This window comes from Haemaphysalis longicornis, unplaced genomic scaffold (assembly GCF_048455015.1).
Source record: "Haemaphysalis longicornis isolate Haplotype H1 unplaced genomic scaffold, Haemaphysalis longicornis Haplotype H1 scaffold_335, whole genome shotgun sequence".
NCBI classification, from domain to species: Eukaryota; Metazoa; Arthropoda; class Arachnida; order Ixodida; family Ixodidae; genus Haemaphysalis; species Haemaphysalis longicornis.
Window position 1 is genome coordinate 156,501 of NW_027526349.1, and position 6,000 is coordinate 162,500.

The window sequence follows — 6,000 nt, forward strand, 5'->3', positions numbered from 1 at the left end:
ATGTTTGTGTTCTTGTATGCGCTATGTGCTTTGCGTCCTCTGACTGCAAGGGCGTCGAGGGTGGGGCATGAACGGTGTGCATTTTACCGAATTAACACGAAAGTGCATTCCACAGGGCGCATCAACGACCACGGCCTTTAACGTTCATCCTTTCAAGACAGCTTTGGGCTGTTAATGTTGTTGCAGACAACCTTCTTGTACCACCTCTTCACAGGCATGACAGGCATCCCTAAAAGTCACCTTTCTGTGTACGCGTGCAGCTTTGCCCCAGATGGCTAGAACATACCTTTGTAGAGACAATTTATATTTAGTACAAGCTGTGCTGACCCGCCGCGGTGGCTCAGTGGCTAAGGCGTTGCGCTGCTGAGCACGAGGTCGCGGGTTCGATTCCCGGCCGCGGCGGCCGCTTTTCTGATGGAGGCGAAAAGCAAAAACGCCCGTGTGTACGAGATTTCGGCGCACGATAAAGATCCCCAGGTGGTCAAAATTAATCCGGAGCCCTCCACTACGGCGCGCCTCATCGCCTGCGTTGCGTCGGCGCGTTAAACCCTACAATCAATCAAGTACAAGCTGTGCTTTCGAATAGTGTGAGCGCGGGTGAAAGCGAGGCCACCCAAGTTACTACTCTGCCTCGGCTCGTGATTTTTGGTGTATCTTACGTATCTTTCTATCACTGTCGATGTTGTCGCAAAAGAGAGAGAGAGAAAACGTTTATTGAAACAGCAAGGACGGGGTAGGGGAGAAAAAGAGTTAGGAGCTGTGGGCGGCCATCCTATTCCGGTAGGCCGCGTGCCGCGGCTGCCATCCTTGCCCGAGAGATCAGGGCCTCCTGGTTTTCGAGTTGGCAGCTCTGCAACGCGCACTCCCACTGCTCAAGGGTAGGGGATCTGGGTGGTGGAGGGTTGGTGGGGCACGTCCAGACGAGATGAGCTGTGGTGTTAGGCTCATCGCATTGGGTAGTTAGTAGGGGTTATGTGGTGGAGATGGAGGTGATTGTAATAAGTGTTGGTTGGAAGTCGGCGCCAAATGCGGGCGTCAGCGGTAGAAAGGGAAGGGTGGGGAGGGGGATAGGTGCGTCGGGTTGCTCTGTAGTCGTAGAGGATGTCGGTGTATGTTTGGGAGAGGGGCGTAAGGGAGTTTGTAATGCATTTGTTGCCCTCTTCTGGGAATGCCCGATGAAGGAGAGCTCGGGCGGGTTTCGTGTGTCCGTTCCCAGGGAGTGAAGTGTGGCTGGGTGTCCACACTATGCGGGCAGGAGGGAGGGTGGGGCATTGCGAAAGGATGGCCAGGGTAAGAGCCGAGACACGTCCGAGTGCAAAACGACGGCATGCAGCTTGTGAGTCAGACAGTATTGTTATGCTGGGACTCGTGGCTTGGGTCATTGCGAGGGCAATGGCTGCTTCTTCGGCCGTGGTAGTAGACGCTGTGCAGACAGTTGCCGAGGTGAGGAAGGCATTGTCGAAGCGGGAAACAGTAGTGACGTGAGCTGATCGTTGAGGATAAGGAGAGGCGTCCGTATAGAGGGTGGTCGGGTCGCTGCCGTATTTTCTGATCAGAAGGCGTGTACGATGCTGACGACGGCCGGCGTTGTAAGGCGAAAGAAATTATGGTATTTTACAGACAGACAGACAGACAGACAGACAGACAGAGAGACAGACAGACAGACAGACAGACAGACAGACAGACAGACAGACAGACAGACAGACAGACAGACAGACAGACAGACAGACAGACAGGTGAACGGGTATGGATGTGAGTCGACAGATAGGTGGATGGATGAATGCAGGGCCAGATTACGGTGGGGGCTATGGGGACTGCAGCACCGGACCCGAATCTCAGGGGCCCCCTATCGGGCACTTAAAAAAAACTGTGGTTGATTCCTCTCTCATAAGAATCGGTAAAACACGAAAGTGAAATGTGCTGTGCAGCGAAATGTGCAGCGAAATGAGCGTGATTTGTGGGTCGGCGGCTCTCTTGTGGGTGTGCTTGGCGAGCGACGTCCTGCTGGCGGGTCGCTTCGACAAAGGCGTACTGGCGTCATTTCCGTGACGGATATGACGTCAGTAAAATCGTGGTGTATCCCGGCATAAAACACTTTCGTGTTAAAATATAAAGCCAGAAAAGGAACAACCATAAGTATAACTTACTCTTTCCCACTAAAGGTTGCTTCCCCGCAAGGAGAACCTGTCTGCAGGGGTGCACCCTTTACAGGCCGCTTGCTTCGTTATACTGGCGTCACTTCCGTGACGGATATGACGTGAGTGAAATCATCGTGTATCCAGGCATAAAAAACTTTCGCGTTAAAAATGTTGCTGAGTGTACTTGCTGCCCACGTTGGCATGAAAAACCGATGGTTGTGGGGCGGAGCCTCAACTTCAAAACTACTCCTATGCAGATGCTGACCAACCCGTGGCGGGTGGGGAATGAAGCCCCTCCATTACGAGAGCAGTATGGAGGGGCTTTCGTTGGAACGAGCGGACAGCCCCACGCCCTACGGTTGGCAGCAGTCACGTTTGCTTCGGCAAAATGCCCAACCGCGGCTCTGGTCGTTTGGTACAGGGCGCACCGGCACAGTCCCTCCGGTACATTAACATTTTTGTACGCGCACGTTTCGGTACAAATAGAAATTTGGGTACACATTCCGAGCTGTTTAAAACCATTCAACTTGGCCCTATGTGCAAATTATTCTTTATGATAATTATAATAAAATGTTCTGGCGATTTGTTGTATATTTATTCATTAAGGATGGTTCTTCTATCACGTGTTACTGGGTTTATTTTTCTTTAAAATCTGTGCGAGGACATTTTTTTTATTGCCGTGAAGAACTTTTTTTTTAGAAGTGCGAAATGCAAGCTTCACGGTCCGATGTCACTCATGTTTTGTTACACTGCTCTGGTGCGTATAATTGGTGCGGGAAATATTTAACATATACCAACTGCGGTTGCAGCCTTGCTATAGCCAGCGTCAACGCTTCTCTAATAAATCACAACAAAATTGCCATGACTACCCTTAAAAAACGTTTATTGGTTGAAATATCAGCATTCATGTGCTGCCCCTTGTGGAGCCCCTTACGGCGCTTCAGGTGATTTGATCTGTGGTGGCACATCATTACATATATCTGCACGGTGCGGTCGGCGTTTATATAAAACATAAAATCATTTCTGCGACCCCGAATTCGAGTTTTTTTGGGCATATATAAGGGAAAATTCACCGATCATATATAATAGCTACAATTAAACCTGGATACAACGAAGTTTAAAAAATTCGTAATTTTTTGTTACATGCAGGTTTTGAGTTAAGGCTCGCGTGATTGAAGCAGGAACGAAACCAAAATGCTAGACATCAGTGATGGTGAACTCATTCTTAATGAATTTATCCCACAGTGAAAAACTGCGTGATTTACGCCTGCTGCTTTCCCACGAACTTAGTCACTACACGGGACTCCGAAGAAGCAACGTCACTTACCCCCGTATTCGCAAACGGAACTTAAGTATCACTTTTGCCCTTTGACGCTTTTCGGTGCCTTAACCGTTGCAAGGGCGCAACTTGCGCTGAAAGGGTGCCTTTTCACGAACTTGGTGCGCTTTGCGCCGCACTCAAAATTGAGAGGGTGCTAGCTGGGTCTACTGTATACCGGGCGGCGACGTTCTTCCTTCTCGCCGGCGGAGACTGCATTTAAAACTGCAAGCTTGTCTTGAAAAGGAAAAAAAAAAAAAAAAAACTTTTCGTTTTCTGGCCTGGCAGCAGAACTAATCACCGACGAACCGACACCACAGATTGCAGCGGAGACTCGCGAACACACGCGCCACCACACTGACACTGGAAACGCACGATAGTTTGCGCTGAGGGCGAAGTTCGCTAAATTAGTGCATTTCTCCAGCCGATTTTTCAGAAAAAGTGCAAAAAACAATGGATCACCAGCGTAGCGAATTCGTTACATCACGGTTAACCGTCGCAAAGCCTTCGTTATATTAGGGGCCGCAAACAAATGGGCTTCAATGGGGCTGGCAATGGGGAATTGAAAAACTTCATTAAATCCAGGCATTCGTTACGTAGAGGTTCGTTACATCTAGATTTAACTGTAGTGTGAACGCATTCAATATATTTCAATGGAGCTTGTGTAGACTAACGATTCGTCCCCCTCCCCCTTACGTTCCGTTTACTTTTAGTATACCTTCAGCGGTGGTGCTTACATGTCTAGAGTTCGGCGCGTCGTTTGCAACTGTCTCAGCGTCCATGGTTCCACGGTCGTCTTCTGTTACAAGCCAACGCCGAAGCTCCGCCCGCAATATCCGACGCCGGACGCTCGAGTGACGCATGGTCTGGCTTGGACGCACCAGAGATACTGCACGTATTTTCTTACCCGGAGTATTTTTAAAGATGATAGTCTTTCTTGGGACACTTAAACGCAGAAATTTTGGTCTGTCTGTCTGTCTGTCTGTCTGTCTGTCTGTCTGTCTGTCTGTCTGTGACTCGATTCAGCCGCCCGGCCAAAATGAAACAGAAACTGCGCAACAGTCTTATATACTCATAGCCAAATCTAAACGTCTAAGTCTGGTGTTAATGTTCATACGTGTAAAAACTGTTGAACAAGAATACGACATTACTCAATTATAAGGCAGAAAATCAACACGTGAGTGATATTTGCATTGTTCCTTTAGTAAAGATTCACGAATGCTTGGTTTTTGCGACAGCAAATGAAATACTACATCAACTGTAGAAAACCGTCGCCTGCTGTTGCCCGCGCTCCCTGGCGGCATTTAAAGAATCAAACGGCAACAGTAACGAAAGGTTCCACCAGAAAGGTACCACGTTCCGCTTGGAACGCTCGTGGAGTAAGGCAACGTGGTTCTATAAACGTTGTAGTAGGGTGTCTCGATTCACGCGCGCCTCCGCCGTACGGCAGCGCTGGCAACGAGGCACCCTACTTGGAGCAGTGTAAGGCGGTAAACTTAAATTGACTTGAGCAAACTTCTAACCTGTTATTTTGTGAGGAACGAGACGGGAGAGAAACAGCATGAGAGTTGAGCTGGAAAGAGAAGGGAGGCATTTACTTGCCAGGGGCGCCACTCGACTATCGTCTTTTGTCGACATTTGCAACGAAAGGAGCAGATACGCGGCCATTTTTTTCTCGACTTTCATTTTCACTTCTTTGTCCCTCTATTACAACAAAACGACAGTCTTACCTAATTCGGCACTATAAAACACTTTCAAACAGCCGAAGAGCACTGGCAATAAGGGCTTGTGTGTGTGCGTGGTAAGAGCGGCGCCACAAAGGCGCATCGTGAGTTTTGCACACCAACTTAAGCTCCTTATTACACATTCTGTTTTGCCGTCTTCTATAAATTTTGAGGGACTTTTTATCCGGCTGGCCGCATTCGGCTGGCCGCAAGAAAGGTACTTGTTCTTATAGTAAGGAATGTAAACATTGATTTAAAAGTGAAATCATTGCATACGATTACTATGGCTATTTCTGTGCTCGAAAGTGGAGACTGTTCATACGTCATATTGTTTATAACTAAAAAAAATGCGTCTTGTTCTGAGAAAAATGCTTTACTGTTCTTTGGCCTGTGCTGCGGCCGGCGCGGCACTTCTGTTATTTGTGGATTTGTGATGAATTGACGAATTAAAAATACCAAAGTGTACGCCTTGTTATAACCGTTAACTAATACCAGAAATCAAGCCAAAAATTTCTTTCCCAAACCCAGAACAATGATATACATTTTACCGCTGATTGGCGAGCTTAACATGCGGGCTTCAAAAAATTTAGCGCTTCAACCCAGACATCATCATCATCTTCTTCACGATCATCATCGTCGTCGTCATCGTTATGATCCTTAGGTCCCCAGGGAGGCCGTTAGCCCTAAGTCCCTAAACTTCTTAATCCAGCACTGGATGAATGGGTATGCATATGCGTAGACAGAAAGATGGACGAATGGGTATGCATATGCGTATGATAGATGGATGAATGGATGTCTATTCGTAGATGGATGAATGGAT

At 48.0% G+C, this 6,000-nt stretch overlaps 1 protein-coding gene across 2 annotated transcripts in view; it reads right to left on the minus strand.

The window, feature by feature from the left end:
- LOC144177911 (leukocyte elastase inhibitor-like) overlaps positions 1-6,000 on the minus strand; it is a 42,884-nt gene that overhangs the window by 22,329 nt on the left and 14,555 nt on the right. The window contains exon 1 of one of the 2 annotated variants that reach the window (XM_077705502.1): positions 3,466-3,646. The exons of the other annotated variant lie outside the window; for it this stretch is intronic. The gene's annotated coding sequence lies outside the window, so the exon portion shown is untranslated. Of the gene's footprint in view, positions 1-3,465; positions 3,647-6,000 lie in introns of those variants that run through there. 2 annotated transcript variants of the gene reach the window in all.